Source organism: Taeniopygia guttata, chromosome 26 (assembly GCF_048771995.1).
Source record: "Taeniopygia guttata chromosome 26, bTaeGut7.mat, whole genome shotgun sequence".
Lineage (NCBI taxonomy): Eukaryota > Metazoa > Chordata > Aves > Passeriformes > Estrildidae > Taeniopygia > Taeniopygia guttata.
In genome coordinates this window covers 2,529,911-2,556,659 of record NC_133051.1, presented here as the reverse complement: position 1 = coordinate 2,556,659, position 26,749 = coordinate 2,529,911, and the positions used below count along the sequence as shown (strand labels likewise).

The following is a 26,749-nucleotide window of genomic DNA, read 5'->3' as shown; positions in this document are numbered from 1 at the left end:
CAAAAGGGCAGGGAAGAGGCTGGAGGCGGAACGCTGGGCACAGCCTTGGCACGGATGCCATCCATGACGTGGCTCCCCAAATCCCGCTGCCCTGAGCCCCAAAATCCGCACCCCTCAGCCCCTAAACACAACCCTGAGCCCCAAACCCCCCAGCTCTGAGCCTGCTGCCACCAGGGGCTGTGACAGCTCGTGCTGTCCAGGCTTCCAAAAGTGTCACATCCACGTGCCAAAGCCAGCGGGCGCAGCTGGCGGTGCCGGGGGTCAGGAATCTGAATCGGGGCTTCCCCGAGCCTCAGGGTGCAGCAGCCCAGGAATTCCAGGGGGGGTGGAAGTAAAAGAAAAGCAGGGAGCCTCCAGGCGAGCTGTCAGGGGGAATGTTTCCATCTAAGGCCTTGGTATTTTTCTCTGGCGGCGCCTGCACTAAATCAGCGCCGCTCCTCTCATTATTCTCTCGCGCTTTAGAAGGTAACGAGGCCCCGGTGCAGGAATGCAGGAGGATGGGGAGCAAAGCAGCTTCTCCTGCAGCAAAAACACCTGCAGGGCTCACCCTCTGCAGGGGCACAGCATCCCCCTGGGAACAGCCCCTCTGCCGCCTCCCGAGCAGCCTCAGCGCTTTTAACACCAACGTGGTTTTGGTTTGGGATCCTCTAAATCACCACCACCGAAATCACAGAACGCGGCTTTCACCTGCCTGTAACATCCAGAGGAGTTCAAAAAACATGTTGATCTGGTGCTTAGGGACACGGTGTAGTGCTGGGTTTGGCACTGCTGGCTTAAGGATTGCACCTGACAACCTTAAAGATCTTTTCCAACCCCAACAATTCCGTGATTTCAACCCCAACAATTCCGTGATTCACCTGCCTGTAACATCCAGAGGATTTCAAAAGACGTGTTGATGTGGTGTTTAGGGACACGGTGTAGTGCTGGGTTTGGCACTACTGGCTTAAGGATTGCACCTGACAGCCTTAAAGATCTTTTCCAACCCCAACAATTCCGTGATTCTATGCAGCAGCCCTCATGTAGGGAGTTGGGCTGCCTTGCTCTTTGCCCTGCATCTGTCCCCCTCTCCCCCAAATTCACCCGGTCCCTGGAGGGGACAGTGGCAGGATTGGGAGGATTGGCATTGAGGTTTTGCCCACTCCTCCATCCCACCTGGCACCAGGAAACGGGTTCTTCACCGAGAAGCCACCACGGGGTGATGTGGCAGCAGCTGGCACGCAGCAGGTGCCCCTTCTCTGCTCTCTTCCCTTCCCTCCGGGCAGATCTGCTGCAGGGACGTGTCCAGGGCAGCAGCTCCCACCCTGCTGCCCCCTCCAGACCCATGCTGGGCTCGGCTTAGCGCTGATTCCAAAGCCGAGGTTTGGGATTTGGGCAGCTTGGAATTGTGGAGCAGGAGCGGAGGATAACAACGAGGCAGCAAAGCAGGTCCTGGGGCTGCTCTGGCAGGGTTAGGGTTAGGGGTTAGGGGTTAGGGTTAGGGGTTAGGGGTTAGGGGTTAGGGGTTAGGGGTTAGGGTTAGGGTTAGGGGTTAGGGTTAGGGTTAGGCTGCTGCTCTGGCAGCACCCCCAGGATGGACACGGAGCAGTGGCCACTCCCAGCCCTGTCAGAGCCACCTGGACCCTGCCAGCTGCTGGCACACCTGGCCAGCAGTGAGGTGACACCGGGAATCCTGGCAGGATGGGGATCCCCTGGGCAGGGAGATGCTGCAGAATAAATACCAGAAAGACGGACTCTTTAGCATTCAGGGGAAACTGAATATCCTCAAAAAGTGACATAACAGATTCAAAAGAGAAGAAGGAAAGGAGAGGCTGAAAAACCTCAACGCCTGCTCCTCCTCTAACAATTACTAATAAACCCCCAGAACATACTACTGGAACTAGATGCAGGGTAGGATGAAAAATCATAAGCCACACATATCTTGAACAGACTCCAGTATCTTTACAAGCGCCTTAAAAATCACTGTCACTGTCCTGGGAGGTCCCTGAGGGGCAGGAGAGGCCAGGGGAAGGCTGGGGCAGTGTCCGAGCAGGAGGGAGGAGCCCGGAGCCCTCTGCCCCAGAGCCGTTCCTGGGCACAGCCCCAAGCAGGATTTTTGGGTTTTTGCATCTCAGGATGGACGGCGGGGTTTTGGCAGGAGATGGGGCTGAGCCTGGTGTATCCCAGCCCAGGGCAGGGATGCTCCTGCCATCCCCATCTCTCTCGTGGGACGGGGCAGCCCAGGAGCAGTCGGTGTCCAGCTCATCACCCCACACACCTGAGATCCCCCAAATTGACTCCCACCTTCCCACTTCCCTTTGGAAAGCACAGAATTTAAAAAATCAGCTTAAATTCCATCCAAACCCAGAGCACGGCGCAGTCCGAGAGGCAAAACAACACTTGGGGGGACAGCAGAGCCACCGGGCAGGACAGGAGGACACAGGCCCGGTATTTTTAGCAGGATTACACAGGGACAGGGGATTCCTACCCCGAAAATCCCTGGGGGCTGAAAATAGGGCCCGTCACTTCCTCCAGCAGCAGCAGCCGGGGGAAGCATCAGCTGCTCCGGGAAGGCAGGAGGAGGAGAGGGGCAGCCCGTGGGTTTTTTGGGGTGCCCGGGACACCCTGGGGCACCTGGTGGCTCACCTTGTCACCGCCGGGAGCTTCCTCTTCCCTGCTCCGTGAAGAATCCCGCAGGGAAAATAAAAAAAAAATAAAAAAAAGGCAGAAATTCCTCCCAAAAATGCCTCTGAGGAAACTGAGGCAGGAGAGGGGGAGCTGGTGGGACAGCACAGGGGAATTTGGGGGGTCGCCAAATTTGGCAGGAGGGGATTGCCAACGATTCCAGATGTGCTGTAGGAGAACCCCAACGATTCCAGATGTGCTGTAGGGTGACAATTCCAGCAGGAGGATGCCGAGGGTGGCAGCAGCCCTGGGGACACGGGGAAGGGCTGGGGACAGCGATGCCCCTCCTGCCACTGCCACCACGTCAGGCGGGACGGGTGTCCCAGCGCCGAGAATTCCCGCTCTGGATCACAGCCCTGCCGGCCACCCCGTAACTCCTGCCAGCCCGCCTAGCTGGGATCACTTTCTCTGCACTCCTCCAGCACTAAATATGTGTTTTCCCATCAAAAAAACCCAAAAAAACCCCAAAAATACAAAAAAAAAAACCCCCAAACAAACAAAAAAAAAAAAAACAAAAAAAAAAAACCCAGAAAAAACCCACAAAAAATAACAAACAAAAAAACCCCAAAAAAAACCCAAACAAAAAATCAAAAAAAAAAAAAAAAAACACCAAATAAACAAAACAAACAAGCAAAATAAAAAAACCAAATAAACCAAACAAAACAAAAATAAACTCAAAAAGCGCAAAAAACTAAATAAAAAAATAAAACAAAAAAAAACCAAAAAACCCAAAAACCTCCAAAAAATCAAATAAACCAAACAAAAAAAACCCCAAAAAAACCCCAAAAATAGAAAAGTAAAACAAAAAACAAATAAAAACCAAAAACAACCAAACAAACAGAAAAAAAAACCAAACCAAAAATCACCAAAAAAACCAAATAAACCAACCAAACAAAAAAACTAAAAAACCACCCAAAAAATAAAAAAAAGCAAAACAAAAAAAAACCCAAATAAACCAAACAAACAAAAAAACAAATCCCCACCAAGGAAAAAAAAAAGACAAAACAAAAAAACCCCAAAAAAAAACCACAAAAAGAAAAAAAAAACCAAAAAAAACCACCAAAAACCCGAGCCCAGCGCCGATTTTCTAAGGGACCAACCAGCAACGAGGGATGGGAGAGGAGTACGAAAAAAATTAAATAAATAAATTAAAAAAAAAAATTTAAAAAGGCCGGGAGCGCTTTTCGCTGCCGCAAAAGGGTTAAAAAAATAAAGTCGGGAAAAGCGATAGGAAAAACACACGCGGCTCCCAGGGAAGAGCTGCTCCCGTTTCCCTTCCCAACATGCCCCGCTCCTGGGAAAGTGTGGGATGTTTTCCATATATAACTGCGAACTGTTCCATGCAGTAAGAAGTCTAATTAAAGGGAGCCAGGCGAGCAGGGAAGGCGATATTTACCCGGGAGAAAATCCTTAAAAATCCTTTAAAATCCTTAAAATGCAGACCCTCGCCCAGCAAGGGGGGAAAAAGAGAGAAAAATAATAAATAAAAAAAAAAGGAATGCGGTGGTGGTGTGGAAATCGAAAAAAAAAAAAAATAGGGAAAAAAAACTAGGCGGGAGAGGCAAATCAGAGCTTGGAAAATATGGAGAAATAGGAAGGGAGAGCCAGATGGGCCAGGAGAGCATGGGGAGGGGCAGGGCAAGAAATAGGGAAAGTTCCTCGGAGCTGGGAATGAGCTGGGAGTAAACTGGGAATGAGCTGGGAATGAGCTGGGAATAAACTGGGAATGAGCTGGGAATAAACCGGGAATGATGTGGGAATGAGCTGGGAATAAACTGGGAATGAGCTGGGAATAAACTGGGAATGAGCTGGGAATAAACTGGGAATGAGGTGGGAATGAGGTGGGAATAAACTGGGAATGAGGTGGGAATGAGCTGGGAATAAACTGGGAATGAGGTGGGAATGAGGTGGGAATAAACTGGGAATGAGGTGGGAATGAGCTGGGAATAAACTGGGAATGAGGTGGGAATGAGGTGGGAATAAACTGGGAATGAGGTGGGAATGAGGTGGGAATAAACTGGGAATGAGCTGGGAATAAACTGGGAATGAGCTGGGAATAAACTGGGAATGAGGTGGGAATGAGGTGGGAATAAACTGGGAATGAGGTGGGAATGAGCTGGGAATAAACTGGGAATGAGGTGGGAATGAGGTGGGAATAAACTGGGAATGAGGTGGGAATGAGGTGGGAATAAACTGGGAATGAGGTGGGAATGAGCTGGGAATAAACTGGGAATGAGGTGGGAATACACTGGGAATGAGGTGGGAATGAGCTGGGAATAAACAGGGAATGAGCTGGGAATAAACTGGGAATGAGCTGGGAATGAGCTGGGGATAAACTGGGAATGAACTGGGAATGAGGTGGGAAGTAGCTGGGATGAGCTGGGAATAAATTTGGAATGAGCTGGGAATGAGCTGGGGATAAACTGGGAATGAGCTGGGAATGGGCTGGGAATGAGCAGGGAATGAGGTGGGAATAAACTGGGAATTAACTGGGAATGAGCTGGGAATAAACTGAGAATGAGCTGGGAATGAGCTGGGAATGAGCTGGGAACAAACTGGGAATAAACTGGGAATGACGTGGGAATGAGATGGGAATAAACTGGGAATGAGCTGGGAATGAGCTGGGAATGGGCTGGGAATGAGCTGGGAATAAACTGGGAATAAACTGAGAATAAACTGGGAATAAACTGGGAATGATGTGGGATTAAACTGGGAATGAGGTGGGAATGAGCTGGGAATAAACTGGGAATAAACTGGGAATTAACTGGGAATGAGCTGGGAGGGGGCACAGCCACCCAGGCTCTTCCTTCCCCGTCCCCCCGAGGTGGGAGCAGCGAGGATCTGGGCAAAGAAGCAGGAATGGGCCTGGAAAAGAAATGAAATCAATCTGAACGGGAATCTGGGCGGGCGGGAGGGATGGAAATGGGGGTGGGAAATGCCTGGAGGCACCGGGAGGGATCCAGGGTGGGCGGCAGGGAAGGGGCACCACCCCGGGCACCCACCCCGGGCACCCATCCTGGGCACCCACAGGCTCTCAGCCGGGCCCAGCTGGACCCCATCAGTGTTTTGGGGGAACTGTCTGTCTTCCCGCGTCCAGAGGGATGGAAAAACCCTTGGAAAAAGCCTGGATGTGCTTTCCAGAGGCGCTTTGCTGGAGCTGAGCTCCACCAGCGCCAGGCACTGCCCTAAGCCAGAGCAAGGACGGCATTCCCGGTTCCAGGGGGAGTCACAGCAATTAAAACCCGTGAGCAGGCTTTAATTAAGTGCTGATTGATTAAATGAGTTTGGGGAGAGGCACCACCACCACCACAACCATCATCATCATCACCATCATGGGTGAGGATTCCAACTGGACGGGGCTCTTTGCTCCCTAAGATTGCACCTTGTCCTGTTGCCACCCCGCAGTCACCCTGACCCGCAGCCATGGAGTGTGGGGTGTCATTCCCAGCCCTGACATTCCCAACCCTGACATTCCCAGCCCTGACATTCCAAACTGTGTCATTCCCAGACCTGTCAATCGTTTCCAGCCCTGTTACTCCCAATCCTGACATTCCCAGCCCTGTCAGTCATTCCCAGCCCTGTCAATCATTCCCAGCCCTGACATTCCCAACCCTGTCAGTCATTTCCAATCCTGACATTCCAAATCCTGACATTCCCAACCCTGACATTCCCAACCCTGTCAGTCATTCCCAGCCCTGACGTTCCCAACCCTCTGCAAACTGGGATATCCCTCCATAAACTGGGATATCCCTCTGGCAAACTGGGATATCCCTGCAGTAAACTGGGATATCCCTCCGGCAAACTGGGATATCCCTCCATAAACTGGGATATCCCTGCAGCAAACTGGGATATCCCTCTGGCAAACTGGGATATCCCTCCATAAACTGGGATATCCCTGCAGCAAACTGGGATATCCCTCTGCAAACTGGGATATCCCTCCATAAACTGGGATATCCCTCCACAAACTGGGATATCCCTCCATAAACTGGGATATCCCTCTGCAAACTGGGATATCCCTGCAGCAAACTGGGATATCCCTCTGCAAACTGGGATATCCCTGCAGCAAACTGGGATATTCCTTTGGCAAACTGGGATATCCCTCTGGCAAACTGGGATATCCCTCTGCAAACTGGGATATCCCTCCATAAACTGGGATATCCCTCCACAAACTGGGATATCCCTCCATAAACTGGGCTATCCCTCCCCTGGGACAGACATCCCTGCCAGGAGGGATTGGGGCCTTCCAGCCCTGCTGCACGGCCCCAAAACCAGGCATTTTTTGCCATAAATGTGCCATAAATCCCAGCTAACCCAAAAAACCCACAACCTGCACCGACGCTGGGATGGAATCCCACCACGGTTCGGGATGGAAGAGATGAAAGAGACCTTAAAGCTCATCCCATTCCCCGGGCAGGAAACCTCCCGTTATCCCAGGGAGCTCCAAACCCAACACGGCCTTGCTTGGCTCAGACACAACGGGAGCACGGACAGACCCCAAATAACACCCAAAAAACCCCAAAAGCTGTGCCCAGCCCCCAGCCAGGAGGGACAGCAGCTCTGGGGTCAGCGGAGGTGACGGTGGCCCCCGGCCCCGTGTGCTGGCCCGGCCCCGCGTGGGGCCCGAGGCGGCAGCGCTAATCCCGGGATAATTGCGGCTTTGGCAGCGATAGGGCCCAGATTAGTGGGGAAATCCTGGTGTTAGGGGCACCCAGCTGGCACCCAGCTGGCACCGGGAGGCGCGGAGCCAACGGAGAGAGGGATCCCGGGAATACAGCGAGGGATCTGCGGGAATACAGTGAGGGATCTGCGGGATACAGCGAGGGATCTGTGGGATGCAGTGAGGGATCTGCGGGATACAGGGAGGGATTTGTGGGATGCAGTGAGGGATCTGTGGGATGCAGTGAGGGATCTGTGGGATACAGCGAGGGATCTGTGGGATACAGTGAGGGATCTGTGGGATAAATTGAGGGATCCCGGAATACAGGGAGGGATCTGTGGGAATACAGTGAGGGATCTGTGGGATACAGGGAGATCTGTGGGAATACAGTGAGGGATCTGTGGGATACAGCGAGGGATCTGTGGGATACAGTGAGGGATCTGTGGGATAAAGTGAGGGATCTGTGGGATACAGGGAGAGATCTGTGGGAATATAGTGAGGGATCTGTGGGAATACAGGGAGGGATCTGTGGGATGCAGTGAGGGATCTGTGGGATACAGTGAGGGATCTGTGGGATAAAGTGAGGGATCTGTGGGATACAGGGAGGGATCCACAGGAATACAGGGAGGGATCTGTGGGATAAAGTGAAGGATCTGTGGGATGCAGTGAGGGATCTGTGGGAATACAGCGAGGGATCTGTGGGAATACAGCAAGGGATCTGTGGGAATACAGTGAGAGATCCTGGGAATACAGCAAGGAATCCCAGGAATATAGTGAGGGAACTGTGGGATACAATGAGGGATCCACGGGATACAGTGAGGGATCCATGGGAATACAGCGAGGGATCTGTGGGAACACAATGAGGGATCCCAGGAATACAGCAAGGGATCCACAGGGATACAGCAAGGGATCTGTGGGAATATAGTGAGGGATTCAGGGGAATACAGCAAGGAATCCATGGGATACAGAGAGGAATCCTGGGAATACAGCCTGGAATCCCAGAACAGAGTGAGGGATGCATGGGATACAGCAAAGGATCCATGGGAATACAGTGAAAGATCCCGGGAACACAGGGAGGATTCCCCGGACACCAGCACCCAGCACGGACACACACACAGCCGTGGCTCAGGGTGTGATTCCCGCTCCCCATCCCAATGGAAAAATGCCAGGATTCCCCTCCAGCCCAGCTGTCCCTGCCGGAATCCCCTCCGCTCCCAAGGCTCTGCCTCCTCTCCCCTTTCCCAGCATTTTCCCTGCAGGATCAGGGGCCTTCCTCACCCTCTCCATCACCTTCCACCACGGGCAGGGGCTGGGCAGGGGGGATTTGCTCCTGGAGTAACGAGGAGAGCGGGAATGCAGGGTGGGAGCTTGGATTGGGGTCGTCCAGAACCGTGGGGGATCCTCCAGAACTGTTTTGGATCCCCCAGACCTGTTTGTGATCCCCCAGAACTGTTTGGGATCCCCCAGAACTGTTTGGGATCCTCCAGAACTGTTTGGGATCCCCCAGACCTGTTTGGGATCCCCCAGAACTCTGTGGGATCCTCCAGAACTGTTTTGGATCCCCCAGACCTGTTTGGGATCCTCCAGAACTCTGTGGGATCCTCCAGAACTGTTTGGGATCCTCCAGAACTGTTTGGGATCCCCCAGAACTGTGTGGGATGCCCCAGAACTGTTTTGGATCCTCCAAAACCGTGTGGGATCCCCCAAACCTTTGTGGGATCCCCTAGAACTCTGTGAGATCCCCCAGAACTGTGTGGGATGCCCCAGAACTGTTTTGGATCCCCCAAACCTTTGTGGGGTGCCCCAGCACCACCTTGGCTGCTCCCACACTGGAGGGGAGGCAGGTCCTGCGTGAGGAGGCTGAGATTTGGGAAAATCCCTCTGCTCCCTGCTGGCTTTTCCTGGATCCCCGTTCCCAAAGGATCACCCCAAGAGGGGACAGATCCCAGCCAGCTCCGGGCACGGAGACACAACAAAACCAGCCCAGCGCGGGCAGCCGCGTCCGGGGCAGCGCGAGGAGGAAGGGAGGCTCCCTCAGCGTCCTTCCCAGAGGGAAAAGGGACAGTCCCGAGCCTGGAAAGGCCAGGAAACACTTCCAGCTCCTCGCTCTGACCCTCGGGGCCGCAGGGCCACGTCCCCCCGGCGCTGCAGGAATTCCATCTGCAGCATCTGCCCGGGATTCCATCATGCGCTTCACGTCCGACTGCAGGAGCCGGAGCATCCCCTGGCTGCTGACCTGCACGGAGACACCCATCTGCTGTGCTGCTGCTGCTGCTGGAGGTGCAGCAGCGCAGGAAAAGCCATTCCTGATCGGGCTCCAGGCAGGAGATGCTCCAGCAGGTGCCCGGTGAGGTGAGACAGGCACGGAGCCCATCCATGGATGGGGAAAGGTGGGAAAACAGCGCCAAAAATGGGAAGCAGGGAACGGTCAGGGGCTGGCAGGACAGAATCCAGCGTGGGTACAGAGCTGGAGCACGGCATGGATGGGTTTTGATGGGCTGGAGCCATCCTGGGGAATTCATGGATACTGTGGGAATCCAGAGCTTCCCTCTGGCTGCCCTGGTGGGTCTGGGACCCTGGCAGGGGTCAGGAACCCCCCTGGACAGAGCCCCCAGAGACACTGGCTGTGATCTCTGCCCATGGAAAAGAGTTTTCAATCTTACAGCATGAATTACCAGCTCTGAGGGTTTGATATCAGTAATAATTAAGTGTGGCACGGGTGCAAAAGTAAAATTTTAGGATTCTAGATGAGGGGTCCAAAGGGGACAAGATGGAGGACATTGGGTGTGCCTTGTCCTTTTTCTCCTTCTTCATGCCCTCCATGTTTCACTGTGGTGTTGGCATTTTTCTGTTGGTTCAGGCTGGGGACACACTGTCCAACGTAGGTGACAGATATTGGCACGTTATTGTAAATCCAGCACAGGTAGTTTGTGGTATTTAATGTCTGTAACATCCCACTGAGGGCAGAGCCCCACACGCTGCCCTGCAGGACAGAGCTGCGGCAGGGCAGCAGAACATGTTAGAGATAAACAGAATAAACAACCTTGAAACCAGCACAGACCAATTATGGCTTCTGCTTTGGCAGCGGGGCTGACAGACAGAGACTTTCTACAATCTTGGAATCATCAATACCACAGATTCCAACAGATACCATCACAGCCCCCTCTGGATGAGCTTCCCCCAAAAACAGGGAGAAGAATCTCAGCACCCTGCATGTGCTTCCAGCCTTTTCCACCTCCTCTAGGAGCCCCAGCCAGCACCCAGCACTCTCCAATAAATCCAAAATGTCCCTGAGGTGAGAAACCTGTGGATTTAACACCCCAGGGAAGCCAGAGCAGGTAGCAGGACGAGGTTTTCCAGCTGGATTTCCCCATGGGGATGCTGTTTACTTTCTCCTTCCCCCAGGAAATCTCCTGCTGACTCAGGAAACACCCTCAGGCACAGCTCTGCAGGGAGCAGACACTTCCCAGCCGCAGCTTTGGTCCTTCCTTTCGTTTTTTTGGCCGGTCCACTTGGGGTCAGATTGGAGAGCAATCAGTCACTTGGGAAATAACACCACTCCAGGCCTCCTCCCTCAAAGAAACCTCAAAAGACAGCATTTAAGACGAGCTTAATTTGGACAACTAAAAATAGCCAGCACCAGTCACACTGGAAAATGCAGGATGTGGAGCTTCACCCTCTCCCAGCTCCAGCCTGCACACAAAGCGGGGGGTTGTGGCCCCCAAATTTTAGGGATTTGTCCCTAGGGATGAGCTGGCTCCCACAGGGAATCCACCAGGACCCTCTGAGGCCCATCCCAGAGCCCTGCTCCGATGGAAGTGCGGGGACCCAAAGCTTTCCCGGGCAGGATGTGGTGACTCAGAGCCACGTCTGCAGTGGGACACCCAGGAAAGCTCCCAGCCACTGTCCCAGCTTCTCCCAGCCCAGCCACGGCTCCCAGCCCGGCTCCTGCAGCTGATTCAGCCCCACAGCCAGGCCCGTGACGTCGGGATGAATCCTGGTTGTCATTCCCGCTGCTCCCGAGGCTGTCACCCACGCTGTCACCCCTCTTCCAGCCTCGCTCCGGCCATCCTGGGGTTCACCCAGAACCAGCCTGCCCTCATTTCCCTGAACTCTAATCCCTCCCTGCTCCAGAGGAATCATGTTTAACTCATGGCCTGTGCCATGGGGATGAATCCTGGTTGTCATTCCCGCTGCTCCCGAGGCTGTCACCCACAGTGTCACCCCTCTTCCAGCCTCGCTCTGGCCACCCTGGGGTTCCTCCAGCACCAGACTGCCCTCATTTCCCTCCACTAATCCCTCCCTGCTCCAGAGGCAGGAATCATGTTTAACTCATGGCCTGTGCCATTGGGATGAATCCTGGTTGTCATTCCTGCTGCTCCCGAGGCTGTCACCCACACTGTCACCCCTTTTCCAGCCTCGCTCCGGCCATCCTGGGGTTCCTCCAGCACCAGCCTGCCCTCATTTCCCTGCACTAATCCCTCCCTGCTCCAGAGGCAGGAATCATGTTTAACTCATGGCCTGTGCCATCGGGATGAATCCTGGTTGTCATTCCCGCTGCTCCCAAGGCTGTCACCCACACTGTCACCCCTCTTCCAGCCTCGCTCTGGCCATCCTGGGGTTCATCCAGCACCAGCCTGCCTTCATTTCCCTGCACTAATCCCTCCCTGCTCCAGAGGAATCATGTTTAACTCATGGCCTGTGCCATTGGGATGAATCCTGGTTGTCATTCCTGCTGTTCCCAAGGCCGTCACCCACACTGTCACCCCTCTTCCAGCCTCGCTCCGGCCATCCTGGGGTTCACCCAGTGCCAGCCTGCCCTCATTTCCCCGCACTAATCCCTCCCTGCTCCAGAGGAATCATGTTTAACTCACAGTTCATGCCTGTGCCATCGGGATGAATCCTGGTTGTCATTCCTGCTGCTCCAGAGGCTGTCACCCCTCTTCCAGCCTTGCTCTGGCCATCCTGGGGTTCATCCAGCACCAGCCTGGCATTCCCAGCTGCAAATCCAGCCTGCCCTCATTTCCCTGCACTCTAATCCATCCCTGCTCCAGAGGAATCATGTTTAACTCACAGTTCATGCCTGTGCCATCGGGATGAATCCTGGTCGTCATCCCCGCTGCTCCCAAGGCTGTCACCCACGCTGTCACCCCTCTTCCAGCCTCACTCCGGCCATCCTGGGGTTCCTCCAGCACCAGCCTGCCCTGATTTCCCTCCACTAATCCCTCCCTGCTCCAGAGGCAGGAATCATGTTTAACTCAAGGATCACGCCTGTGCCATCAGGATGAATCCTGGTTGTCATTCCCGCTGTTCCCGAGGCTGTCACCCACACTGTCACCCCTCTTCCAGCCTCGCTCCGGCCATCCTGGGGTTCACCCAGTGCCAGCCTGGCATTCCCAGCTGCAAATCCAGCCTGCCCTCATTTCCCTGCACTAATCCCTCCCTGCTCCAGAGGCAGGAATCATGTTTAACTCAAGGTTCACGCCTGTGCCATCGGGATGAATCCTGGTTGTCATTCCCACTGTTCCCGAGGCTGTCACCCACGCTGTCACCCCTCTTCCAGCCTTGCTCCGGCCATCCTGGGGTTCACCCAGTGCCAGCCTGGCATTCCCAGCTGCAAATCCAGCCTGCCCTCATTTCCCTGCACTCTAATCCCTCCCTGCTCCAGAGGCAGGAATAATGTTTAACTCCAGGTTCACGCCGGAGCAGCAGCTCCCTCCCAGCCCGGCTCAGCCCCAGGCGCGTCCCCAGTGCCGAGGCCGTGCCGGATCCCCGCTGCTGGCACGGGCACATGCCCAGCTCCGCCAGGAAGCCCCTCTGGAGCTGCGGGAAGCTCCGGGAAGCTGGCACGGCGCGCTGCCAGCTGCAGCAGCCATCCGTCACGCCGGGCTGAGCTCTGCAGGTGCCACGAGAATCCCACATCCCGCTCGGAGCCGTTGCATCTCCCCCGGGATCATCCCAAAATCAGCGGCCTTGGACAGAGCAAGGAGGAGAGTGCGCAGTGCTGGAGGACTGAGCCATCTCCTGGCTCGTCCCGCTGCCCCTGGGCTGCCTGTGGAATGGCAGGAGTGGGAAAGAAGCTTTCCTCCAGGATCCTGGGCTGTGTCCCCAGCGGCACAGGGATGTTTTTAAGAAGCTGGCGAGAAGGTGGGAAGGGAGGTGAGGAGCTGGAATACCGATAGGGCCACGCCACTAAGCCTCTGGAAAAGCTGGAGAGGCGAGGGGAGGCATTCCCAAACAGGAACAAAAGGCGAGAAGCGAAAAGCCGAGGGCATTCCAGGGGCCAAGGAAAAGCCGAGGGCATTCCAGGGGCCAGGAAAAGCCGAGGGCATTCCAGGGGCCAGGAAAAGCCGAGGGCATTCCAGGGGCCAAGGAAAAGCCGAGGGCATTCCAGGGGCCACGGGCACCTCCCGGCTGAGCGAGGGGTGGCGAAGGGACACTAAAGCTCCAGCTGCTGCTGCAGGGTCCTTAATTAGCATCTCGAGAAACGGCGCCGAAAATCAGATACCTTCTGCCCGAAATCCGAGCCCGGAGCCGAAAATCCGATCTCCGACCCCCGATGCTCAAAGAGCAAAGGTCACTTCCAACCCCACACCAGCCCTGCCACCACCCCACGGTCCCCACAGTGCCCGGATTCACCCCCTGCCCACTGCCACCCCCCCAGACCTCGCAGAGGCAGCACGGTGAGGGCCAGCGGCTTATTTTTAGCCTGGAGAAGGCAGGAGCAGCCATCCCGATCTTGCCCTTGGCATGGGACACGCCGCTGTCCCCCCACCGGCCACCCGCACCCTGCTGCCCCCCGGCTCTGCAGCGCTGGGCTGGCATCGCCTGCCCTGGCACGGCTCCTCGGGCAGCAGCAGGAGGAAGAGGAGGAGGAGGATGCTGGGCTCAGCCCTGGAGCTGCAGCACAAGGAGCAGGGATTATTTACAGCTCCTTCACGGAGCGAGGCAGGGCTGACCTTTGCGAGCGCAGACAAAGAGGAGATGTCGGGAATCGCCGCTGCTGGACCCTTCCCGGCCTGGTGGGATGGCAGAACCACGCTGGGGACGGAGCTGGGGGTTCAGCAGAGGGGAACCAGCCAAGGCCTCGCAGAGCCAAGCTCCGGCGCTGGGATCCCAGCCTGGGAAAAGGAGGGATCGGATTCCTCCCTCCGCGGCCCCGCCGGACAAACTCTTCCGGGTGGGGACTCCTACGCGCCGGGCTCTGCCCAGGCACGGCTCGCTGCTCCTTCCCAAGGCGGCCATGGGGGCACGGGATGGGAAAACCAGGGCTGCTCCTCGCCCCCGGCGCCCCGCTCGGCTCAGCCCGGCTGCCAGCTCATCCCTGCCCTGGAAGCGTGGAAGGAAAAGTTTCCCCGTCAGCACAAAACGCGGCACTTGGCCGCAGCTTCCCCTCGGCCGGTGCTGCCCTGGCCAGGAGTTCCCCACGCTGGGGACACGCCAAGGGCTCGGCCATGGGTGGGGGTGGCAAGGGACAGGCCTGGGGTGGCACTGGGGTGGCACTGGGGTGGCACTGGGGTGGCACTGGGGGTTCCACAGCCCCTGGTGCTGCAGGGAAGGGAAGGATTCCCAAGGCCAGCAGCTCTCCCTTTGGCACTGGGCAATGGACGATCGATCCCATCCCACGATGGACAATCGATCCCATGATGGATGATCGATCCCACAATGGATGATCGATCCCATCCCATCTCATGATGGACAATCAATCCCACAATGGATGATCAACCCCATCCCACAATGGACGTTCGATCCCATGACAGACGATTGATCCCATCCCATGATGGACGATCAATCCCACAATGGATGATCAATCCCATCCCATGATGGATGATCAATCCCGCGATGGACGATCGATCCCATCCTGTGATGGACAATCGATCCTACAATGGACGATCGATCCCATCCCACGATGGACGATCGATCCCACAATGGATGATCGATCCCATCCCATCCCATGATGGATGATCAATCCCATGATGGACAATCGATCCCACGATGGATGATCGATCCCATCCCATCCCATGATGGACGATCGATCCCACAATGGATGATCTATCCCATCCCATGATGGACGATTGATCCCACGATGGATGATCGATCCCATTCCACGATGGACGATTGATCCCACAATGGATGATCGATCCCATCCCATCCCATGATGGACAATTGATCCCACAATGGATGATCGATCCCATCCCATGATGGACAATCGATCCCACGATGGATGATCGATCCCATCCCATCCCACGATGGACAATCGATCCCGCAATGGATGATCGATCCCATCCCATGACGGACAATCGATCCCGTCATGGATAATCGATCCCACATCCCTTCCCTCGCTCCAAAGCTGCAGGATTTGGGCAGAGGGTTGCTGGTGTCACCACCGTGTGTTCCCTCCCCAGCCTGCACCCTCCTGGTCCATATTTAGGTCTCCATGTAGGACTTGATGACATGATCCAGAAATCCCAGGAGAACTCCACCAGGGTCCCCACATCCCTTGTCACCAGCCTGGGCTGGTGTCCCACCAGCCCAGGCTGGTGACAAGGGACGTGGGGACCCTGGTGGAGTTCTGCATGCTGGAGGGAGCAGGGCCAGCCCCAAAAGTGAATCCCACAATCCCAATTCCTGATTCCCGGGACCTCGCTGTGCATCAGCTTCCCACGTTCAAATCTGAGACCCCTCCCAGAAGCTCACAAACGCAGGAGGACTCTGAACTCAGCTCTTACTCACAGAGAGTTCTCCCAGGATTTAAGGTGCTTAATTAGCGGTTTAAAAGAGTCACCAGCTGGCTGGGTGACACCCCAGCGGGTGTCATGCACTCCACAGGGCTCCAGCTTCCCTCCTGTCCCTACCCAGCCTTACCTTGTGGCTTTTTTCCCTTTTCCTAATGATCCAGCAGAGGGGCAGGGTTTATGAGTCCATAGAAACTCTATTATCCCTGTGCATTAAAGCCAAAAGCAACTAATTAAAACATCAAAGTCACAGGGTTCATTAGCTCAGCCTCAGCGCTGGTAGGAGGTGACAGGGATTGTGGCTGTCACCCGACTGCTCCCAGGGATCCCAAGGCTGGTCCTGCACCCCAAAACACATTCCCTGTCCCAGTGCCACTGGGAAAACCAGTGGGCTTCCACTGGAAAACCACTGGGCTGGGCAGGATCCTGTCACCTGCCTATCCCTGTCCCCCAGCTGGTCACCTTTGTCTGCACCACTGTGGAGAGGAGGGAGGTTGGGGACAGCTCTGCCACCTTTGCCACCAAAGCTCCTTCCCCCAGGAGCATCTCCAGCCCCATCACCACCCATCGGATCCCTATTCCCCCCAGCACAACCCAGGGGGACCGGGATGGGTTCAAATTCCCAGCTCTGCACACCAGAGCCCCTCCAGCGTGCCAGAACATTCCTTACCGGGAATGCTGCAGCATCCCTGGATCCAGGAGCTCCCAGCTAGCCACTGGGAGATGGGGGACACCAGGGAAGTGGCACCGCCTGTGCTGCAGTGGCCACTTCCCACCTAAGGGCCTGCATCCATCACCGTGGTCACACCGAGCACTGGTCACTGCCATGGTCACTTCCACTGCCACAGTCACACTGAGCTCTGGTCACTTCCACTGCCATGGTCACACCGAGCACTGGTCACTTCCACTGCCATGGTCACACCGAGCACTGGTCACTGCCACGGTCACACCGAGCACTGGTCACTTCCACTGCCATGGTCACCTCACACTGAGCACTGGTCACTTCCACTGCCATGGTCACACCGAGCACTGGTCACTGCCACTGCCATGGTCACCTCACACTGAGCACTGGTCACTTCCACTGCCATGGTCACACCGAGCTCTGGTCACTTCCACTGCCATGGTCACTTCCACTGCCATGGTCACACCGAGCACTGGTCACCTCCCACCTAAGGGCCTGCATCCCACTGTTGTGGTCACACTGACCATTGGTCACTTCCCATTGCCACGGTCACATGGAGCATGGGTCACTTCCCAAACGACCTGCATCCCATTCCCACGGCCACACTGACCACTGGTCACTTCCCAAACGACCTGCATCCCATTTCCACACCCAGACTGACCATCGGTCACCGCCCAAAGGACCCGCACCCATTTCCTCGGCCACACTGACCACTGGTCACTTCCCAAACGACCTGCATCCCATTTCCACAGCCACCCTGACCATCGGTCACTGCCCAAACGACCTGCATCCCATTTCCACAGCCATACTGACCCTTGGTCACCGCCCAAATGACCTGCATCCCATTCCCACACCCACCCTGACCATCGGTCACTTCCCAAAGCCGCACCGTGTCTCCCCGCCGGCTCTCGCTGTCCCTGCCCAGGCTCTCCCGGAGCCAGCGGGATGCCCGGGCTCTCCCCGCAGGTTTTCCGGCTCCTTTCCCAGCAGGGCGCAGCCGTGCCCGGCGGGGAGGAGCCGTGGGCGAGGAGGAAGCCGGAGCTGCCAGCCCAGCCCTGGGCCGGGCCCTGCTCGGGGAGCATCCGCAGCAGAGAGCGAACGGGCGGCGGCTGCGAGTCCATCCCCATCGCAGGGATTTGGGTCCCCAAATCCCCCGCAGGCTCCAACCCTGCGGGAAAACTGGCCTAGCAGGGAGGAAAAACAGGAAAAAAAAACTAAAAAAAACTAAAAAAACACACACAACCCTAGAGAGGAGAGGAGAGGGGAACACGCGGGGAACGCGCGGCCTCAGCGAGGAGCGGGCGGGGAAGGAGCGGGCTTGTCTCGCAGGGCTTGGGGACAAGGGGAAACTCCAGGCTCAGCTCCACCCCGGAGCTTTCGACTGCTAAACAATAGTGGAGAGGAGCAGGCGTCCCTCCCTGCTCTTACTCATCCTGCCCAAGGAGCTGTGCCACCCTTGGGCTGCCCCCGCCCTGCCCCGGGGCTGGGGCGCGGCGGCTCCCGGCTCCGGAGGCGCAAGGCTGGGGTGAGAGCGGCAGGATTCCCCCGGGAAGAGACGGAGATGCGGACCCACGGCACGCGGGCGGCGAGCCGGCAGCGCAGGGAATTCCCTCCGTCATCATCGCCAGCGGAAAAAAAAAAAAAAAAAAGGAAGAAGAAGAAAAAAAAAAAAAAAAAAAAAAAAAAAAGAAAAAAAAGAAACCAACACCCAACAACACCCTGCGCCCTCTCAATCCTCTCTACCTGCAGCGCTTTTCCAGCCGGGAAGGAGCCGGGGTAGGACCGGCGGCCAGGGCGGGACGGGGCCGGAGCCCGCGGGGACCGCGCGGTGCCGGGGCAGGAACGGGGCAGGAACGGGGCAGGAACGGGGCAGGAACGGGGCAGGAACGGGGCAGGAACGGGGCAGCGCTGCCTCCTCCCAGCTCCAGCCGCACCATCCCGGCACCGGCACCTTCCCCGTGCCGCGGCCATCCTCCAGCCCGGCCTCAGGCACTCACAATTTGGCCTCCAAGCCCACCCAGCGCCCACCTTTGAGGAAGGGTCCGCTCCTCCGATCCGAGGGGCACCTGCAGCCCCCCTTGAGCCGCTCGCAGGGAGGGTCCGGGGGTCACCCGAGGGGTGACCGGGGAGGGAAGCCCAGGCCCGGGAGGGATCCCCGGGGCGCGGCGGGGTGGGGCTGGCGGAGCGCGGGGGCGTCAGCCTCGCTCGCTCATGATTGAATAATTTAGGTGCGTTTTCAGTGCTCAGAGAAGCGAAAGATTGAGGGCAACGTCTGGAGGCAGGCAGGGCGCAGGCAGCGGTGCAGCCCCTGCCTTGTCCACGCAGCCCAGGGGGTTTGGGATGGGGGGTTCACCTCGGGGGTCCCCCAGGCCCCAAGGATGGCTCTGGGTGCCCCATGGCGAGCTCCGAGCACTCACCTCCACCCCGGCTCGCTGCCCTCTGCTCCGGCCCGTCCACCCACGTCCAGGGCTGCCAGTCCACGGCCACGGGCAGAAACTGGCTGCACTGGTTTGAGCTTCGCAATGCAAACCCCCACCCAAGCTCAGGTCTCCAGAGATAAGAGCACAATAACCTATTGTCCCTCCTCCCCTCCCAACATCTCCACTCGCCTCTGGCGAAGCAGGGAGGGACCACCCAGCTCCGCACAGCCCCCCCCGCCCCCGCCGCCGGCAGCCCACGGGGGGCACGGACCCACCGAGCCAGGCCAGGGATGCTGGGAGGCTCCGGAGCCGGGCTGGGATGCAGGGAGAGCGCTGGGGACAGAGGCAGGAGGAGGCGGACGAGGCCAGAGCCTGGCCGGGCTTGCAATAGATTTCCTGATTTATTTTTTAATTTATTTTCCGCCTCCCCACTCCTGTTTTTTTTTTTTCTGCTGTGGCTCTGCCCAGCTGGATTGGTGCAGGCAGGAGGGGGACGTGCCCAGCCGTGGCGTGGGCAACCCCCCCACCCCCCCACCGCATCCCACCCTCCCCACGCGCCCCCCACCCGAGTCACCCCACTCCAGGCAAGGAGCAGCCCCCCTTTGCTGCCCCACGCGTGGGGAAAAAAACACCCCAAACCCACCCACGCAGCACCTTCCCCGCTCTGTCCTTGGGCTGCCGCAAGCCCCCCTCCCCTTCCCCCGCCTCTTCCTTCCTCCATCATCCTCATCCTCCTCCTCCTCCCCGCAATGCCACAACTCGCTGCCTCCCAAAAAATCCAGCAACACGCGCGACCGGGAACCCCGCACACACACACACACAGCCACCTCAAGGACGGGCAACAAGTTGTAGGATCCGACCGGAGCATCCTCCCCACCCCAAATCCGGGGGGTGCTGCCGGAGCTGCCCCCCACGAGATATTTGGGGGCCGCACTCCCCACACCGCCCACGCCCCGGAGCGGCCGGACCGCCGTCACCCCATCACCCCACGCGGGACTGGGGTCTGGGGGGGGACCCCCCGTGATGCAGAACCCACGGCGAGCCCCCCCTCATCCCACCTGCTGCAGCGGGACGGAGCGGGGCGGTGAGACCCCCACTGCCATCGCCCCACGGCGGGGGCGGCGATGCTCCCACCCCCCTTCCTACACAGACCCTCCCTCTGCAGCCACCCCACGCCACTCCCGCGTGTCCCCAACACCTCCAACCCCCCCGTGGGACCCCCAAACTGCTGGGGACCCCCCCCCTTCGCACTCACCGGCTCCGGTCCCACGGCGCCCGGTTGGCGGCGGAGCCCCCGCGACTGGCCATGGGCTGGAGGGGAGCGGTCCCGGTGCTAACGGGAGAAAACGCTCGTCATGGCAACCCCCCGTGCCGTGCGGGGCCGTGCGGGGCCGGGCCGGCGAGGGAGGGGACGGCGGGCAGGGAGGGGGAGGGCTGGTCCCAGCCCGCCGGGGGAGGGGCTCCCTTAAGGTGGCTGCACGCCCCGACGGCGGCTTAAGGGGGACGGGGACAGGAACGGGGTGAAGGCACCAGCGAGGGGGGGACAGCGGGGTGGGGGACCCCAAAGATAGCGGGAGCCCACGGGCAGAGTGGGGGGTGCACGCGTGGAAAGGGTGGGGGCACCCCGGGGAAGAGTGGGGACACCCCCGGGTAATATCGGGGTCCCCAGGCAGGGTGGGGACAGCCCCGGGTAATATCGGGGTCCCCAAGCAGGGTGGGGACACGCGGGACAGGGTGGGGGTGCACCCCTGGAAACGATAGGGACACCACTGGGAAATTTGGGGACACTCCCCGGGCAATGTGGGGACACCCCGGGGGGATATGGGGGTGCCCAAGCAGGGTGGGGAACCCCCGGGTAATATGGGAGTCCCCAAGCAGGGTGGGGACACCCCCGGGTAATATCGGGGTCCCCAAGCAGGGGGGGGACACCCCAGGTAATATCGGGGTCCCCAGGCAGGGTGGAGGGACACACTGGACAAGGCAGTGGGTGCACCCCCCAAAAGGGTGGGGACACCATTGGGAAATTTGGGGACGCTCCCCGGGCAATGTGGGGACATCCCCGGGAAGAGTGGGGACACCCCGGGGCGATATTGGGGTCCCCAAGCAAGGTGGGGACACCCCAGGCAATATGGGGACCCCCAAGCAGGGTGGGGACACGCTGGACAGGGCGGCAGATGCACCCCCGGAAAGAGGGGAGACTCCCCCGGGCAATGTGGGGACACTCCCGGGAAGAGTGGGGACACCCCGGGGGAGATATGGGAGTCCCCAAGCAGGGGGGGGACACCCCCAGGTAATATGGGGGTCCCCAGGCAGGGTGGGGGGACACGCTGGACAAGGCAGTGGGTGCACCCCCCAAAAAGGGTGGGGACACCACTGGGAAATTTGGGGACACTCCCCGGGCAATGTGGGGACACCCCCGGGAAGAGTGGGGACACCCCGGGGCGATATGGGGGTCCCCAAGCAGGGTGGGGACACCCCCAGGTAATATGGGGGTCCCCAGGCAGGGTGGGGACACGCTGGACAAGGCAGTGGGTGCACCCCCCAAAAGGGTGGGGACACCACTGGGAAATTTGGGGACACTCCCCGGGGCAATGTGGGGACACCCCCGGGAAGAGTGGGGACACCCCGGGGCGATATGGGGGTCCCCAAGCAGGGTGGGGACACCCCCAGGTAATATCGGGGTCCCCAAGCAGAGTGGGGACACCCCCAGGTAATATGGGGACCCCCAGGCAGGGTGGGGACACCTCCAGGTAATATGGGGGTCCCCAGGCAGGGTGGGGACAGCCCCGGGTAATATCGGGGTCCCCAAGCAGGGTGGGGACACCCCCGGGTAATATCGGGGTCCCCAAGCAGGGTGGGGACACCCCCAGGTAATATGGGGGTCCCCAGGCAGGGGGGGGACACCCCCAGGTAATATGGGGGTCCCCAGGCAGGGGGGGGACACTCCCAGGTAATATGGGGGTCCCCAGGCAGGGTGGGGGGACACGCTGGACAAGGCAGTGGGTGCACCCCCCAAAAGGGTGGGGACACCACGGGAAATTTGGGGACCCCCTCCCCGGCAGCCCCATACTTGCACCCCCCAGGCAATGCGGTGAACCCCCGGGGAAGAGTGAGGGATGCACCCCCAGAAAGTTTGGGGACCCCCCAGGACAAGAGAATGCACCCCAAACAGTGGGAGAACCCCACGGGCAGAGCAGGGGGTGCGACCCCAAATGATGTGGGGACCCCCTGGGCAATGTGGGGACCCCCAGACACAGCCCCAGGTGCCCCCAAGCAGTGTGGGGACCCCAATGGGCAATGTGGGGACACTCGGGATAATGTGGAGACCCCAATGAGCAATGTGGGGACCCCCTGGGCAATGTGGGGACCCCAATGAACAATGTGGGGACCCCCTGGGCAATGTGGGGACCCCCAGACACAGCCCCAGGTGTCCCCAAGTAGTGTGGGGACCCCAATGAGCAATGTGGGGGATCCCACCCTGAAGGCAGATTGGGGTGTGCACCCCCAAAAACTGTGGGGACCCCTCCAGGGCAGTGTGGGCACCCCAAAACCCGATGGCACCCTCATGCCCGACCCCTTCCCCACTCCGGCTGTGGGGGAGGCAGAAGGAACTCTGTGACCTGTGACAAAATTGGGGTTTTTTATGGGGTTTTAGCGCTTTTGGGGTGGCTCTGATCCACCCTGTCCCCTCATGGGCAGCACAACTTTGGGGGGGCTGACACCCTGAGATCCACCAGGGTCCAGCACGCCCAACCCTAAATCCCACCCCAAATCCCACCCTCACCCCTTTTTCTAAAGGAACCCGGATAAAATTCCTCATGGAATCCTCCCCTGGGGCCAGCAGGGCTGCGAGGGGGCTCCTCCCAAAATCCCCTCCCAAATCCCAGTTTGGGCTCCAGGGGTTCCAGTTAAACCAGTGCAACACCCCCACGGCCACAGCCCCTCATTAGCCATCGTTAATTAGCCCCTTATTAGCGCTCCTGAGGGGTTTGGGCCTGCACCTCTGAAATTCCACATTCCCAGGCCTGGATGTGGAGCCCAGCCCTGGGAATTCATTTCCATCCCATTTTCCAGCGAAATTCCTCCCTCAGCTCAGCGGGATGGGCCTTCCCGCCCCGCTAAACTGATCCAGGTGTTTTTTTGGAGCTGGGAATGTTTTTTGGAGTCACCTGAGCGACATCAGGGCTCCCCAGGTTGGATTTAATTCCATCTCCGCATCCTTTGGAGCACGACTGTGAAAAATGAATATTTCGCGATTGGCTTTTCGCAAATGTTACAATAAATATTATATGTGTAATGTTAGAAAGTGATGCTGTATTAATTCTCTTACATAGTGTGTTTAAATGTACTTTTAGGTTAAAACATGTTAAAATATGGACTATGTATGTGGGGGAAGATTTTTTGGGTTTTTTTAGGAATGAGATACTCGCTTCGAGGAATGCTTAAATCTTCCAAAAGACAAGAATTTATGGCTTATAATCAGAATAACCTTAATTTCTTCAGGCCTTGCTCAGACTCGAAGATGCCAGTGGATTAAAGGAAACAGTGGACATACAACAGACAGAGTTTCTTTTTTTAAATAAAATATATGCATAACCATGAAGGATATATGAATATGCAACAAGTGTATTGGTTTAAGGATGATTCTTTTGTTCACAAGTCATGCTTTTCCTCACTTAGAGCATCCAAACATCCGTAATTCTTTGCTTTTTATTGTCTTGTGATTGTCCTAGCTCTAAACTTTATTACTCTAATTGTATTATTATTTTTATAACCATTTTATTATTATCAAACTTTAAAAAATTTAAAAAACAAGTGATTGGCGTTTTTCACCATGACCTTTGGGAAGAGGAAAATTCCTTGGGAATTCCCAGGGTTATTCCTACTGAAAATAAAATATTTCAGGGCTGGGGAGTCTCATGGACGAGGACAAACGAGTCTCAAAAACCAAACTCAGGCCTCTTCCACTCGCTCCATGTTTGCCTGACACAAAAAAAAATGGGAATAAACACAGGGATTTTTATTCCTCCACCAAAATCTGCCAGCTCTGACCAGGCTGGTTCACAGAACAGCTTGGAAAAGAGGTGTTGGAGCAGCTGGCGGGCCAGGCTTCCAATGCAGAGCTGCTATCGACACAGAATGGCCTTTTCCAACAGGTTCTGGGAGCTTGGAAGGAATCTCTGACCATCTGGATTTGGGCTCCTGGAAGGAAATCAGCCTTCCTGCCTCAGGGAAGCCGTGTGAGCAGGAATTTGCCGGGAATTTGCAGCATTCTCAGGCTCTTGGGTTTGGGTTAAAAAGGGGAAAAGCAGATTTTTCACCCCGGGGTAGTGGCTGCTGCGGGAGGGAGCAGCCAAAATCTGTGTGGGAAATGTGATTTTTGAGAGCCATTGATTTATTAAAAAAATATGGATATTGATCTAGTATTGATATCCAACTGTGACGGACAAAAACTCTTTAACAGTTTAAAGTTAGAAAGTGTGTGTTTATTGTGTGTGGGTCAGCTCCCAAATCCACACCGCAGCTTCCAGGTGATTACAGAGTCTTTTTATCCATACAAGTGTTGAATACTCAAAATACAAACACATATTCATAATTTTGGTACATCCCATTCCTCGCTTCATATGCTAATTATTTTTAAAACTATTAAGCATGTGTAGTTTGTCCCTTGAAATGGGTCAGTGGTCCTTTTCATGGGGAGGGGTCCCAAAATGAGGAAGTCAATGAAGTCTTCCTCGTTCTGACCTTTCTACATTTTCAATGCAAATATGACAAATGAACTCTTGGTAGAAATCCCATTTTTTTTCTTCAGTTGGTTTCAGAACAGAGGAGGCCACAATTGTCTTATGTTCCTAAAAACAATTTGTCCGTTTCTATATTCCTCATTATAAACCCAGCTAGCTAAACATTGTGCTGACAAGCAATCAATTATTAGCTAACTACTAACTCCTAACTTCATCAAGGCCTCCTTATTTATTATTTTAATTAACTCTAGTAAGGCTTATTTCTAACTAAAATCTTAGCTCTTCAAAAATCTCTAAATGCCTTAAAGTTTACGTTTCACCATGAACAGCCCCAGAGCTTCTTCCAGGCCACGTTTAAGGAGCAGGAGTAGGAGTGTCACCTCCAAGCCAGCACCGAGCTGTCCCCACACGCTGCAGATGGGAAAAATTCCTTCACTGAATATTTTGGGACCCTCTGTGGCTCCACTCCCTGCAGCCACAGGCCACCTGCTCCTCCTGGTGGCTTGGCCACCCCCGGGGAGGTGACAGAGGTGTCCCCACGCTGCACCCGGAGATGGGAGGGGAAGGACACGACCCCTGAGTGGGACCCCACTCGTGTCCCACCCACCCAGAGCAGGGCGGCAGCAGGGGACATCCAGGTGTCACAGCCACGGGAGTGGCAGCAGGGACAGGCTGGATTTGGGGTGACAATGGGGACAGACTGATTTTTGAGGTGACAGTGGGACAGGTTGGATTTGGGACGATTATAGGGACAGACTGATTTTGAAGTGCCAGTGGGGACAGGATGGATTTGGGGGTGGCAGTGATGATAGGCTGGATTTGGGGTGATGATGGGGACAGGCTGGATTTGGGGTGACAGAGGGGACCAGTTGGATTTGGGGTGGCACTGGGGACAGACTGGATTTGGGGTGGATTCCCGGGTGGATCCCTGGGTGAATTCCTTGATGGATCCCTGGGTGAATTCCCAGATGGATTCCTGTGTGAATTCCTGTGTGGAATTCTGGGTGAATTCCCAGATGGATTTCTGGGTTGATTCCTGGGTGGGTTTCTGGATGGATTCCCTGGTGGATTTCTGGGTGGATTCTTGTGTGGATTCCCAAGTGAATTCCCAGATGGATTCCTGGGTGAATTCCCAGATGGATTCCTGGGTGGGTTTCTGGATGGATTCCCTGGTGGATTCTTGTGTGAATTCTTGTGTGGATTCCTGGGTGAATTCCCAAGTGAATTCCCAGGGGAATTCCCAGTTGGATTCCCAGGTGGATTTCTGGGTGGATTCCTGGCTGGATTCCTGGGTGAATTCCCAGGTGAATTCCCAGTTGGATTCCCGTGTGGATTCCCAGTTGGATTCCCGGGTGGATTCCCAGGTGGATTTCTCTCATTCCTTGCACCCAGCACCCGTTGCAGGCTCCTCTGGATCCCCACCACATCCCCGAGGCCTCTCCCATCCCATTCCCTGGAAAATCAGCCAAACTCCCCCAGTGACCGGCAGCACCCAAGTTCTCCACCAAGGACCTCAATCCCCATGGGAATCTCGGCTGTTATCCTGATTTTTGCCACCTCTTTTCCTCCCCCAGCGCTTTTCTGGCTGCTCTGGAAGTGAAGCAGAGCAGTGGGCAGTGCCAGGCCTTGAGGCAGCACCAAGGTAAAATAAATAACCCCAAAATGGAAAACTTCTCCCCCAGGCTCTTCCCTAAAAAAACCCAAAATAATAATAATAAAAAAAATCCATCTTCCCTGATGATTTCCCTTTAAACCCAGCCTCTAATATTTGGATTAATTTGCTTTTAATGCCTCCCAGGCTGGGAACTTGTAGGTGGAGTTTTTGAGCCTGAAAAATGAATTAAATCAGC

General features: G+C 56.5%; 1 protein-coding gene across 9 annotated transcripts in view; it reads right to left on the bottom strand.

The window, feature by feature from the left end:
• The window catches only part of ATP2B4 (ATPase plasma membrane Ca2+ transporting 4), a 75,810-nt gene extending 55,231 nt beyond the window's left edge, over nt 1-20,579 (bottom strand). For 4 of the 9 annotated variants that reach the window (XM_041721383.2, XM_041721380.2, XM_041721384.2 and 1 more), the window contains exon 1: nt 20,411-20,578. The gene's annotated coding sequence lies outside the window, so the exon portion shown is untranslated. Of the gene's footprint in view, nt 1-18,763; nt 18,785-19,152; nt 19,283-19,430; nt 19,572-20,410 lie in introns of those variants that run through there. The other 5 variants (XM_041721385.2, XM_041721382.2, XM_041721381.2 and 2 more) reach the window with 4 other exon arrangements.
• Between the last annotated feature and the right edge of the window lie 6,170 nt (nt 20,580-26,749).